This window comes from Aquarana catesbeiana, linkage group LG01, assembly GCF_042186555.1.
Source record: "Aquarana catesbeiana isolate 2022-GZ linkage group LG01, ASM4218655v1, whole genome shotgun sequence".
NCBI lineage: Eukaryota > Metazoa > Chordata > Amphibia > Anura > Ranidae > Aquarana > Aquarana catesbeiana.
The window spans coordinates 549682815-549697844 of record NC_133324.1 but is presented as its reverse complement, the minus strand read 5'-3'; the positions used below and the strand labels follow the sequence as shown (position 1 = coordinate 549697844).

The 15030-nt window shown below is 43.8% G+C and overlaps 1 protein-coding gene across 9 annotated transcripts in view; it reads right to left on the bottom strand.

Moving 5' to 3' along the window:
• SLC39A3 (solute carrier family 39 member 3) overlaps positions 1–6392 on the bottom strand; it is a 44530-nt gene extending 38138 nt beyond the window's left edge. For 2 of the 9 annotated variants that reach the window (XM_073595645.1, XM_073595622.1), the window contains exon 1: positions 6186–6280. The gene's annotated coding sequence lies outside the window, so the exon portion shown is untranslated. The other 7 variants (XM_073595651.1, XM_073595678.1, XM_073595629.1 and 4 more) reach the window with 6 other exon arrangements.
• Positions 6393–15030: the final 8638 nt, after the last annotated feature.

Genomic DNA, 15030 nt, shown 5'->3' with positions numbered 1-15030 from the left:
CCACCAGGACAGATTGAGAAAATCCTCTCTTGGAAGCTGTATGAGCTGATTCAAAGAGCTTTTTCTGCGATCCCAATGATGCAGAAGAAACGCCTGAAGGGGCCTGGAATGCAATTGGGCCCATGACACCCCCGGAATGGCTGCAGTCATCAAGCCCAATAACTGCATGACCTGACGAAGGGAGGCCTGCGGGAGCAAACTGAAGTTACTGCACGGGGAGAAGAATCTTTAAAAAATCCTTTCTTCCGGAAGAGAAATCTTTTGGGCAACAGTGTCTATTAGGTAACCCAAAAAGGGCATGCTCTGGGAGGGAACCAGGCAAGACTTCTGCTGAGTGACCTTCCACCCCAATTTCTGAAAGGTCCGTAAGATTAATTGTAGATCCTGAACAATGCGCTCTTTCTCTCGGGAAAAGACCAAAAAAAAATAGTCTAAAATATGGAACAATCGATACCCTCTGTATCCGAAAATAGGCCATGACTTTTTTTGAAAATTCTTGGTGCTGCCGAGAGACCAAAAAGGAAGAGCTCTGAACTGCCAATAACTTGGACCGTTCTCCATGAGAACTGCAAATCTGAGGAACTTTTGATGATTCTGGCAGATTGGTACATGAAGATAAGCGTCCTGAAGATCTAGGGTTACCATGAACACTCCTGGTAATAACAGATTGCTTAAAGAATAAATGTTTTCCATCCGGAATCATCTGTAGACTATGAATCCGTTCAGGACGCTAAAATTGATGACCATTCAAAACTCGCCGGAATCCATCCTTACCAGAAAGACGCGGGAATAAAATCCTCTGAATTTTTGATCTTCCAGAATGGGATATATTACACCCGTTTCCCACATGGCAATCAGATTCACCATGGCCTGCCGTCTCTCTTGGTCCCTTGGCAGATGGGTAAGAAAAAACCTCTGGGGTGAGGGGCTTTTGAATTCCAACCTGTAACCTCTTTATCATTTGGAGTATAGAAGGATTGCTGGAAATCTCTGCCCATTCCTTGATGAAATAGGACAATCTCCCTCCTACCCCCAACTGGCGTCACTGGGGATTTTTGGTAGGGGTTGAAGGAGCAAAGAGTGCCCCCCACCCCCCGCTTGTCTTTGTTAAATGAGCACTTCTTTGCCTGTTGCCTATTGGCCTTAAAATTGATTTTGTTCTGAAAGCCAAGAAAAGGCCTCTCATTCTGGAGCTTAATCCTTTGAGAAGATGGAAACCGTTTATGCTTCTTGGAAGAACGAGCTAGGACTTACTCTAAGGAAGAACTGAATAAGAGTTTGCCCTCAAACGGTATGCCGCAGAGTTTATTCTTGGGAGGTAAGATCACCTTTCCAAGATTTCAGCCAGATGGCCCGTCTAGCTGAACTAATGAGTTCTGAAGCTCTGGCCACAGATTTTACAGAACCTGCCGCCACATCAGCCAAAAAAAGCAACTGACTTGGCAATAAGGGATAGAGAATCCCTGATCTCCTCTATGGGGGTGTCGGAGGAGAGAAGGTCATCCAGACGTTGAACCCACACATCTAAATTCCTATCAACACAGGTGGACACTACAGATGGTCCTAAAAAAAAAAAAAAAGGCAGAGGCATCCCAGGCTTTACGTAATAAAGAGTCGGCCTTCCTATCCATCTGAACCTTAAGGACTCCAGAGTCCTCAAATGAAAGATCTGACTTTTTAGACACTTGTGACATAGGAGCATCTAATCTAGGACATCTGAAAAAAAAAAAAAAACTTCCTCAAAATAAGACTGAAAGGGAAACCTTCTCTTGTGTCCTCTATACTTTTTTCAGGATCTTTCCAGTCAAAGGATCATGTCCTTGAGTGAATGATGCACAGGAAAAGACCTAGTTTTCTGTCCTTGCAGACCTCTATACATTTTATCCTGAACAGAATGGACTTGCTGAGGCATCTAAATCTGTTCAGAAGTATATATTGACTTTAATATAGGGCTGCAACTAACGATTATTTTCATAATCGATTAGTTGGCCGATTATTGTTTCGATTAATCGATTATTCGGTTAATAACCTTAAAAAAAAAGTGTGGTGTATAATTTACTTAATGTGTAAAGTTTTTTTAAAAAGGTAATTTATTCTTACATATCTCTATGCAGTGGTAAAAATAAATAACCAACTATATGGTTAGGGAGCAAAATATCGAATCCACTCTGAGAATAACAGACAGAAGAGATATACTGTACATACTATTAGAGGAGATATACTGTATATACTATTAGAAGAGATACACTGTATAAACTATTAGAGGGGATATACACTGTATATACTATTAGAGGATATATACTGTATATACTATTAAAGGGCGAATCTGGTAAATATCATCAGACCCAGTGATCACATTTTTTTATTAAAAACAAAAACAATGTCTTCCTTCAAAAATAATGTCATTTTAAGAATGTTTGTTCTTTCATTCAGCGAATGTACAAAGATTTTTGTCTGAATATTCTCGTCTGAAAATTGATTCATGTGGCCAGCATAAGGCTCAGTACACACCTATGCTGTTGGCTTTTGATCTGTTTCTGCAGTGCTTTTTGCTGTGGTTTTGATTTCTGCTCACGTGATTTTGCTGCGATTTGCATTTTTTTGGCCAATTTTTTGTTGGGCAGAATAAAAAACACAAATTGCTGCAAAAACGCATTACATGCTTTTCTGCAGCTTTTACATTGAAGTATATTGAACCAAAAAAGCACCGTTTTGTGTGAACGTGTCTCATAGGAAAACATGTAAATGAACTGTAGTGCGTTTCTGCAAAAAGCACCAAAAAACACATAGATGTGAACCAGGTCTAAGACGTTTAGTAACTTAATGGGGTTAAAAAAACTAAAATTAGCCCTTTATAGTACAAAAAAAGCAGATAATCACTACTGTAAGGGGTTAATTTTTTTTAGTGTAGAACTGTGAAAGTAATATTTGCAGTAGCGATTATTTGTTCTTCTGTAAAGGGCTAATTTTAGGGTTTTGTTTAACCCCATTATGTTACTGGCCGATTAATCGATTATGAAAATAGTAATCGATTAATTTCATAATCGATTAGTTGTCGATTAATCGATTAGTTGTTTCAGCCCTACTTTAATAGTTCGTCAATATCTTCAACTGGAAAAAGATACCTAGTTGAGCTACCAGTATCCTCATCCTCTGATGCAGACTCCTCATCAGACGTAGATACCGGATTCTCAGCTTATTCCAGGTCAGAAACATTACGTGAACTACTGGCCTTTGATACTAAAAGAGGTGAGACTGAAGGCTCCTGAGTCACAGGTTTAGAAGTGGAAGGCCCTAGCCCAGCAAATCTGTCGCTAAAGGACTGGAAAGAGGCCACTACCTCCTTCAGAGAAGTCATCAACTCCTTAAAAGAGGCAGTAGACCCAGAATCTGCCGTTTACAGAATACAATCCTCACAAAATAGTTTCTTACAACTATCAGAAAGCCTGGCTCTACAGTTCCCACATTTTTTCTTTACAGGTTTGTCAACCTAGAAAAAAAAAAAAACAGAAAACAAAGCCATAAAAAACAGACCCCCGCTTCAGCAGTAGCTCTTTATCCACAGACAAGGGCCTACCTTGGGGGCAGTATTGGACCCGGATGCCACCGCTGGCTCAACTCGAGCGGGTGCATCATCCTCAGTCCTGTCCCCAAGTTCCATAGAAGAGAACGTAGGCCGACTGGTGAGACTCCTCTGACCGCTGCACTAAACTAGCCTGCCCTGCATCTGGCAGACTGTTTCCAAAGCAGCGAGTCCCCTGCATTGTGCCATGCTGAGATCGTCTAAGAAAACAGTGGCCTGGAAGTGCATCATGTCACTTCCAGTTCCGGCGCCATCTTGCCACGTCACCAGAAGTCCTCCGACGCCATTTGGGTACACCCAACGAGGGGGAAGACACGAGGAAGATCCCTTCCACACAGCTAGACGCTGGACCTGGAAGGGAGTTGCCGCTGCTAAACCACCAGGGAGGAAAGTAACCCAAAACATACAGGGGGGGCCCTTCTTGGTCTAAAAACATAGAAAACACCCCAGACATGGCCACAACCAGTCCTGGATATCACCACAGACAGGGGGGGGGGGTCCACCAACCACAGTTACCAGACCTATAAAAAAACAACAAACATTACAGTGTGCTCCTGGAGGGTCTGGAAACACAAAACTACTAAGGGTCAGAGGAGAGGGAGGGGCCTTTTAACCACTTGCCGATCAGCTGCCGTCATTTTACAGCAGCAGGTAGGCACGATCCCGCAAGCCGTCGTAGCTATACGTCAGTTTGCGGGAACGGGATAGCAGGCACGGCCGCACAGCGGAGGTGCCGACAGTCACGATGACCGGCGGCCACAAGCGATCGCGGGCACGAGAGGCAGAACAGGGACGAGTGTGTGTAAACACACAAATCCCTGTTCTGTGAGGTGTGACATATCGCGAGTTGCTATTAGCTAGGAACCACGATCCGTCACTTCCTCTAGGTCAGTTCCCTCCCTCTACATTTAGAAACACACATAGGGAACACAGTTAACCCCTTGATCACCCCCTAGTGTTAACTCCTTCCCTGCCAGGTGACATTTTTACAGTAATCAGTGCATTTTTATAGCACTGATCGCTTTAAAAATGCAAATGGTCCCAAAAATGTGTCAAGTGTCTGATGTGTCCACCATAATGTTGCAGTCCCGATAAAAATCGCAGATCGACGCCATTACTAGTAAAAAAAAAAAAAAATAAATAATAATAAAAATGCTATACAGCTATCCCGTTTTGTAGAAGCTATAACTTTTGCACAAACTAATCAATATTCGCTTATTACATATTGGCCTAAACTAAGAAAAAAAAATTAGCTTTTTTAAAAAAAAAGAAAAATGGGTATATTATAGCAAAAAGTACAAAATATTGTGTTTTTTTTTCCAAAATTGACGCTCTTGTTTATAGCGCAAAAAATAAAAACCGCAGAGGTGATCAAATACCACCAAAAGAAAGCTCCATTTACAGAAAAAAAAAAAAAGACATCAATTTTGTTAGGGTGCAGCGTTGCACGACCACGCAATTGTCAGTTAAAGCAACGCAGTGCCGAATCGCAAAAAATGGCCCGGTCATTCCGCAGCCAAATCTTCCGGGGGTGAAGTGGTTAAATTGTGTCTGATTTGTGTTTCCTGTAGAGGGCAGAGCCAATCATCTCTCAAGTAGCTGTCCTGATAGATAGGGGGGGGGGGGGGATTTTGCTTTTCTTAGACCATTGCGGTAATATCGTGTGACAAAAAATTGGAACTACCACTATTCTTTTCTCTAGGGTGTCTGCTTTAAAAAAAAAAAAAAAAAAAAATTATATATATTTACACATACATACATACACACACACACACCTCAAAAAAAAAAAAAAAAAAAAAAAAAGGAAGATTTAAACGTGCAAAAAAAAGGCTCCGGCAGCAAAAGGGTCAATGCAAAGGTCACATAGAGGGGGAAAAGAAAAAAAGAGGGTGCCCTGTTCACACATCAATGCTGTGTGCACTTGGGTTCAACACAATTACATAGTTAGGTGAAAAAAAAAGTATCATTTTATGACACTGAAATAAAAAAGGTAAACACTGTCTTGCGTTGTAGCAATGCAAAGCACTACACCTCGCTGCCCTTGAACAATGAAGCACAGACACTAAAATGGGAAATTGGGTCATATGGCAAATGTCATTGTTCTTTCCTGTCACCAGGCCGTGACAGTACGTTGCCACATGAAAACAGAAGTGTATTCTACTTCCCTGGTGACTTCCCTGTCCTGGCACCAAGCCATGGCAGCATGCATGTGGTAGGAAGCCGCTAAGTTGAAGCCAGGCTCACATGTGTGGGTTGTAGCCCCCCCCCCAGACATTTTCCTGCACTACAACTGTTTTGCTGCAATCAGAGTTCCCACTGAAAAGATCTCCCCCTCACTTCGTGTCCCAACAGGAAATGAGGATAAATCTTTCCAGTAAGGGAATAAAAACCAGCCAATGATTGCCTCGCACTCCCCAGTCCCTCCAATGAGACGTTTTGTCTGGGTGCTAAGGCTGTGAACCGCTATTGTCTCCCCCATTTAGAAGTTAAACAAGCACCGGCCATTACAAATCATACACAGGACACAAGTATGGCCCAACCCCTCCGGGTATGTGTGTGTTCACCTCTTACTACAAGGACAGCTCGCTCCTCCTGTACACACCTTGGCTTCACCGCACCCGGAAACCTTCGCTTCCAACATCACCCCACATACATTCAGTATCACATAGCCGCCCGGACCCCTGATTGGCTGCAAATGATGCCATACCTGATTGGTCCGACCAAAACCACTATCTAGACAGTTTGCGTGCTTCTCCTCTTCTGCCCCGCCCCATAAACGTCACTTTTAGTCTGAAATAGGATTTGTTAACTCCTTGCACACAATCACAGTTACCTCTCGGCGTCGGCTATAGGCTCATTAATAGCTGCTATGTAGTGCTAGTCATATTATTATTATTATACAGGATTTATATAGCGCCAACAGTGTGCGCAGCGCTTTACAACACGAGGGCAGACAGTACAGTTACATTACAAATCAATACAGGAGGGATCAGAGGGCCCTGCTCATTAGAGATTATTATTATTATTATTTCTCTTTCTTGCAGAGCTTCCTTTCCAAAATGTAATTATGGACCAGATAATAAATGACACAGTTATGATGCGATCTGTCACTAACTTTAACTACTTCAGTACCAGGCACATACCCCCCTTCCTGCCAATTTTCACTATTTAAATGACAATTGCGCGGTCATACAGCATTGTACCCAAACAGAATTTTTATCATTTTCTTCCCACAAATAGAGCTTTCTTTGTTGGTATTTGATCACCTCTGCATTTTTTATTTTTTGCTAAACAAATAAAAAAAGACCGAAAATTTTGAAGAAAAAAGTTTTTCTTTTGTTTCTGTTATAAAATTTTGTAAATAAGTATGTTTTCTCCTTCACTGATGGGCACTGATAAGGCGCCACAGATCAGGTGGCACCAATGAGGTGGCACTGATGGGTATTGATAGGTGGCACTGATGGGCACTCATGGGCACTGATAGGCGACACTGATGGATACTTATGGGTGGCACTGCTGGGCACTGATAGGCATCACTGATGGCACTGGCAGGCATTGGGGATGGGCACTGATTGGCAGCTGCCTGGGCACTGATTGGCACTTCCCTGGTGATCTAGGGTGGCATACCTGGTAGTCCAGTGTGGCGGCAAGCCCTAGTGGTCCTGGGTGGGCATCCGAGGGGGGGCTGCGCTGATAAACAATCAGCACAGACGCCCCCTGTCAGGAGAGCAGCCGATCGGCTCTCCTCTACTCTGTCTGTCAGACGCGAGTGAGGAAAAGCCGATCAACAGCTCTTCCTGTTTACATCATGATCAGCTGTGATTGGACATGGCTGATCAGGTGGTAAAGAGCCACTGTCAGAGGCTCTTTACCAAGATTGGTGTAGCGGTGTGTCAGACTGACACACCAATCGCCGCGATGCGCGACCCCCACGGGCGCGTGAGAGCGGTCGTTCTGGAGGGCCGTCCTATGACGTCCACCCAGAACAAGAACCGCACCGCCCAGCCGTCATTTGACGGCCGGTGGACAGGAAGTGGTTAAAAATCTGTTTTGTTTTTTTTGCTAGAAAATTACTTAGAACCCCCAAACATTATATATATATATATATATATATATATATATATATATATATATATATATATATTTTTTTTTTTTTTTTCTTTCAGACACTCTAGAGAATAAAATGGCGGTCGTTGCTATACTTTATGTCATACCGTATTTGCGCAGCAGTCTTACAAACGCAATTTTTTTGGGGAAAATACACTTTTTTTAAATTAAAAATTAGAAAACAGTAAAGTTTTTTTTTTTATTGTGAAAGATAATGTTACGCCAAGTAAATTGATACCCAACATGTCGCGCTTCAAAATTGCGCCCGCTCATGGAATGGCGACAAACATTGACACTTAAAAATCTCCATAGGCGACATTTAAAAATTTCTACAGGTTACCAGTTTTACGTTTCAGAGGAGGTCTTTTGCTAGAATTATTGCTGTCGGGCGCGACTTACGTATGCGTTTGCTTCTGCATGTGAGCACGGACCGATGGGGCGCTTTAAAATGTATTTATTTATTTTACTTTTTATTTTTTATTTTTACACTGTCCCTTTAAAAAAAATTTGGATCACTTTTATTCCTATTACAAGGGATGTAAACATCCCTTGTAATAGAAAAAAAAGCATGACAGGACCTCTTAAATATGAGATCTGGGGTCAAAAAGACCTCAGTTCTCACATTTACACTTCAATGCAATAAAAAAATAAAATAAAAATGTCCCTTTAAGGCCATTGGGCGGAAGTGACGTTTGATGTCGCTTCCATCATCCAACGTCATTGAGTCGAGTGGGGGCGATCATTCCCTCACTCGAGACAGTGCCTCTGAGGGGAAAGGATCAGATCGTCTCCGCCGCTACCGACGGCTCAGCTGCGCAGCGGGAGGGGGGTGGGCACCTCTCCCACTGCTGATAAAAGTGATCTTGCGGCGAACCTGCTGCGGAGACCCCTTTTATCTCAAAGCAGACTGCCCGCCGTTTCAGAAAATACTGGGATTATGGCAGCTATCTGTTGCCATAACAAAGGTATTCTTCGTCAAAATATCGACGTATAACGACGGCAGGTAGTCCGGAAGTGGTTAACGCAGCTCTCCTTGTTTTGAGTCTCCACTGTACCATATTTCTATCACCTGCCAGCCTTCTGGCATCTCTTATTAATTTTTTACTTCCTGTAATAGGGTGACAACGTTTGTTCTGTGGTGAGATTGCACAGTGATGTTGTCACATGTGGATAAGAGAGTCCAGGATGGACATGTCATTCAGTTCACACTAATGCGATGCAGGAAACTCACAGGATTCCCCGAATTGAATCGCACTCCAAGCAATCACGCGCCATCCATGCAATCTGCTGCGGATGTCAAGTTTATCTTAACAACACCCCGAAACAGAACGCAAAATGCAGTGCGATTGTCAGAATCTCATGGCATTGGTGTAAACACTCATGCAATGCGATTCAGGTGCGGAGGAGAAAAAGGGTTCTGCACCATTTTGGTGCAGATGGGATTTCAGCCATACAAAATGTATGGCTGAAATCGCACCGCACTGACATCGCATTTGATGTGCACAGGAATGCGGTGCAAATCACATGCGATGATTGCAATGGCACCAGTGTGAACCGGCCCTTAAACGGTAGTAAAGGTTAATTAAGAAAAAAAAAAAACCTGCCACGTAAAGGCATAATGTGCTTTTTCAATTCTGGACCACAACCACTTCAAACATGTGTGAATCAGCTCCATTGAGAGCCACATCTGTGTTTTGCGATCACGGACCATAGCCGAATGACGGCTACAGCATGGTCGGCTTATTCTGCGTATGATGACATCCTCCCAGAATCGCACTGTCCATGACCATCAAACCCGGCGCGTCACTGATTGGGATAAAGGGCCAATGAGAGCGGCCCTTTACCACATGATCGTTCAGTCCAATGACGGTGCGATCACTTGTCAACAAACCAGCGCATGTCCGGTTCAGCTCTCTCCTCTCCTCGTACGTTGTACACACCAATCTGTACAGTGTGCGAGAGGAGGAGGGAGACCGCAGCAGTACTCACCCATACATCACCCGTGCCTCATTCATGCCCCTCTGTGCCTCATTCATGCCCATCTGTTCCGCATTCATGCCCATGTGTGCATTTAATTATGCCCATCTGTGCCTCATCCATGCCTCATTCATGCCCATATGTGCCTCAATTATGCCCATCTGTGCCTTATCCATGCCTCATCTGTGCCTCATCCATGCCATATCAATGCCTCATCCATGTCACATCTGGCCTCATCTGTGGTCATTCATGCCACATCTATGCCTCATCCGTGCTCATCCATATCACGTCAGTGCTTATCCATGCCACATCAGTGCCACACAAAAGTGTAATACGTAGTCAGGAAATGCGATTTGTAATTTTATGTCCCTAGAGCACCTGACGGTGCTCCCTGCATGTTGGGCCTCTGTATGTGGCCAGGCTGTGTAAAAGTCTCACACTTGTGGTTTCGCCATATTCAGGAGGAGTAGCAGAATGTATTTTGGGGTGTAATTTGTGGTGTATAGATGCTGTGTATTAGAAATATCTTATAAATGGACAAGTTTGTGTAAAAAAAAAAAAAAAGTGTTTTCATATTCTTTCCACATTTTCCAAAAACTTGTGGAAAAAAATGACATGTTCAAAAGACTCATAATCAGGGCCGATGCTACCAGTAGGCAAACTAGGCAGCCGCTCAGGGCGCCCTGCTGCCTAGGGCACACAGCCACTGGTGTTCCTACTCTCTTCTCTCTGCAGCAAGCAACTAAGTCTCAGCATCAACAGGCAGCCACCGTTCCGCTCGCACATAGTGTCAGAGGCGCATTGGCGGCAGAGGACTGTGACTGTGTCCCGACTCCTGAATAAATGGAAGCAAGCAAACATTCATTGATGAGCGCTGGTCTGGCTACATTTGATGGGCGCTGGTGAGGCTGCATTTGATGGGTGCTGGTGATGCTGCATTGATGGGTGCTGGTAGGCTGCATTGATGGCCGCTGGTGATGCTGCATTGATGGGTGCTTGTAGGCTGTATTTGATGAGCACTGGTGAGGCTGCATTGATGTGTGCTGGTAGGCTGCATTGATGGCCGCTGGTGATGCTGCATTGTTGGGTGCTCATAGGCTGCATTTGATGAGCACTGGTGAGGCTGCATTGATGGGTGCTGGTGAGGCTGCATTGATGGGCGCTGGTGAGGCTGCATTGATGGGCGCTGGTGAGGCTGCATTGCTGGGTGCTGGTGAGGCTGCATTGATGGGTGCTGGTGAGGCTGCATTTGATGGGCGCTGGTGAGGCTGCATTTGATGGGCGCTGGTGAGGCTGCATTTGATGGGTGCTTCATTTAAAAAGGTGAGGTTTACATGGGCAGGGAAAAGGGGGTGGGGTCAGGGATGGAGACAGGGGGGGCAGCAAAATGAGGTTTCGCCTAGGGTGTCAAAAATCTTTGCACCAGCCCTGCTCATAATGCCTCATAGAATATACGTTGGGGTGTTTTCTTTCCAAAATGGGGTCATTTTGTGGGTGTTTCCATTGTCCTGGTGCTCCAGGGCCTTCAAAAGTGTGATAGGTTGTCAGGAAATTATTTGTTTAATTTATGCTCCTATACGTTCGCTTGAAGGTGCTCCCTGCTTGTTGGGCCTCTGTATGTGGCCAGGCTGTGTAAAAGTTTCACACATGTGGTATCGCCATACTCAGGAGGAGTAGCAGAATGTGTTTTGGGGTGTAGTTGCAAGTATGCCTATACAGTGTGTGAGAAATAACTTGGTAATATGACAATTTTGTGAAAAAATTTTGCAGAGAATTGTGGGAAAAAATTACAACTTCAAAAAACTCACCATGCCTCTTACTAAATACCCTGGAATGTCTACTTTCCAAAACGGGATCATTTGGGGGTATTTGTACTATGCTGGCTTGTTAGTGTCTCAAGAAATGAGGTGATCAATCTTCAATGGATTACCACCATAGCTTGTCGACTCTATAATGCCGCGTACACACAAGCGGACTTTCCGGCAGACTTAGTCCGGCGGACCGGACTCCGTCGGATAATTCGATCGTGTGTGGGCTCCAGCGGACTTTTTTTTCTCAAAAGTCCGACGGACTTAGAAATAAAACATGTTTCAAATCTTTCCGACGGACTCGAGTCCGTTCGAAAAATCCGCTCGTCTGTATGCTAGTCCGACGGACTAAAACCGACGTTAGGGCAGCTATTGGCTACTGGCTATCAACTTCCTTATTTTAGTCCGGTCGTACGTCATCACGTACGAATCCGTCGGACTTTGGTGTGATCGTGTGTGTCCAAGTCCGTTCGTTTGAAAGTCCGGTGGACCTACGCTGCAAAGTCCGTTGGAAAGACTGTGGGACCTAGTCCGTTGAAAAGTCCGCTCGTGGGTACGTGGCATAACTTTTACAAAGATCAAATATATACTTATTTGGGTTATTTTTACCAAAGATACGTAGTAGTATAACTTTTGGCCAAAATAGAAAATAAAAAAAAATAAAGAAAAATTACTAATTTGCAAAATGTTGTAACATAAACAAAGAAAAATGCATTTCTTTACAAAATTGTTAGTTTTTTTTCATTTATAGTACAAAACACCCCCAAAAAACCCAGTGGTGATTATATACCACCAAAATAAATCTCTATTTGTTTGAAAAAAAGGACATTTCATATGGGTACAGTGTTGCATGACTGAGTAATTGTCATTCAAATTGTGAGAGTGCTGAAAGCTGAAAATTGAGTAGGAGTTAGGAAGGGGGCAAGTGGTTAAAGAGGAGTTCCAGCTGGGGGGGATTGAAAGTCAGCAGCTACAAATACTGTAGCTGCTGACTTTTATCGTAAGGACACTTACCCGTCCAGGGATCCCACGATGTAGGCACCCAAAGCCGATCCGCTAATCAGCTCTGGGTGCACGCGCCGGCATTTTCACTAAGGGAAACAGGAGGTAAAGCCTTGCGGCTTCACAGCCTGTTTACTACTGCGCATGCGTGAGTCTGAATGGTCCCGCTATCTTCTGGGACCTGTGTCTCTCCCAGAAGGCAGCAGGGGGGTAGGAGGAGGGGCCAGAAATTGCGTAGATTACCGCACAACGGTTGCGGTGATCTTACTCCGAAGTGGGAGCGGGTACCTGGTTTTGTTGACAGTTACCTATTACCCCCTCCCCACCCCCGAAAGGTGCCCATGCCAAGTGTGGCAGCGCGGTGGGGGGGGGATTGGGAGCAAACAAGCACAGCTTCCCCTTTTGGGTGGAGCTCTGTTTTAAGTGAATGGGGCTACGCTGCAACCGCACACAACACATGCAGCATGGTTGTCCGATGGATAGGAGGCAATACAAAGCCTCCTCACTGGCTGTCAAATGCTCTCTGAAGAGCAACCCAAATGTGGGTCGCTCTTCAGAGAGCAAACAAGCCCCTACAGCAACTGAGTTTTTTTTGTTGTTTTTTTTAGCTTTTGGGAAAAAAAGGTTTAAGCCACATAAATAAATGCTGATTGCTGTAAGCACCCTGACCATGTTATAGGCTTTGCACCAATCTCTGTTACATTAACTGGACAGCTTGGGCTGTTAAAGCTTTTTTTCTTTTTAACACTCTTTAAGGCCTCATGCACAGGCCTTAAAATACTCCTGAATCTAAGCTGGATCTTTCTGCCAGGAGATGCCAAGATACACTTTCTGCCAAGTGTAAAAAATGCTGGCCAGAATAGTCATTTGTTCTCATCACTAGAATAAATTGACTCGCATATGCACGCATCTTTGCGCGTTTACACATGTACATAAATTATGCTCCTAGGCTTCTTTCTGAACGCAGCTTTGGTGTGCTTTAAACTGTTCTTAAAATACTGATCTAAACGCCTGGTGCGCATGGCCTTATAGGATAACATAGAACTGTATTTAAAGACACAAAATGCTGTAAGCCTGTAAAAGTGGAATTTTTTATTGTTCAATCTGCCTATCAGGTTTTAGGCAAACGTAGTAAACATGATGAACATAGAATGATAAAATACAATATAATTGCCAGTGACACATAAACATTTTGAATAAAGATGGTGTTTAAATGTATCAAACAGAATAACAGTCCCTATCAACATAGTGGAAGGCTTGTAGCAATTACATCAATGGTTTCAACTAGATTGTCTAGATAAGGGGTCTCCAAACTTTTGAAACAAAGAGAGCCAGTTTAAGCCCTTCAAGCTTTAGGGGGGCTGGACTGTGGCCAGTGGGAGTAGAAAATGCCCTGGCATCAATGGGAGTAAACAAGGCCATAGGCTTGGTGCTCAGTGGGAGTAGAAAAAAATTATATCATTAGTGTCAGTGGAAGGAATAGTACCTTATTACTGTTGTCAGTGGGAGAAATAGTGCCCCATAATTGGTGTCAGTGGAAGAATTAGTTCCCCATCTCTGGCGTCAGTGGGAGGAATAGTGCCTCATTGTTAGCATCAGTGGGAGGAATAGTGAAAATTTCACAATTACACCAGCGCAGGGTGGTACTGTGAGTGTATAAATAGTTGTAGAAATAGTGGCCCCTTTTTGGTGTCAGTGGAAGGAATAGTGCCCCAAGGGCAAGCAAAGGACCACATCCAGCCCGCGGACCACAATTTGGACAGATGGGGGGTAGTTGTATGGATAGATCTGTTGACTCTTTTAGGAAGTCAAGAGGTTCTGGTCAAATCCCACGAGGAGGTGTTGGGAAATCCATGGCCTCCAGGTGATCCGGAACCACTTAACTCTGTCAGAGAGTTTTGCCTGGATTTTTTTTATGTAGCAGGACTTTGTTGATCCTGGACTTGGTATCTGCCAGGGATAATGCAGAGGGTCTGCCATGCTTTTGCAATTGTTTGTTTGGCTGCTGTGAAGACATGTAGCAGCAATTTAAAGGTGTTTGTATTTATTTATGGGGGCTTAAGGTTCAAAAGGACTTGTTGAGCAGCAAAGAGAACAGGCGTGTCAAAAAGTTTGAAATCAGTTGATAAGTAATGGACCAGAATTGACTTACTACAGGACATGTCCACCATACATGTAAAAACTTGCCTTTCTGTCCACAGTTGCAAAAGCAAGTTGGTGAGCATCTTAGGTTGTATTGAGCTACTCTAGAGGGAAAGAGGTACCATCTACTTAAAATTTTATAATTTGTTTCTACTGCCAAAATACTGGTAGAGCAGGATTTGGTGGATTCCCAAATGTGGGCCAAATCACGAGCATCTAATTAAATTTCCAGATCTGTCCATTTTTGAGTGTAGATGGGTGGTTGCTGTGATGAGGGTGCCATAAGTTGTAAGTAAAGAAAAAATATTGGGTCAAGGGCATGCAGGTTTGAAGCACACTTTGGTTCAAAGGATGTAAGCATCCTACTGCCCTCTGGGCATTGTACATTGGTTTGCAAGAAATATTTTATCT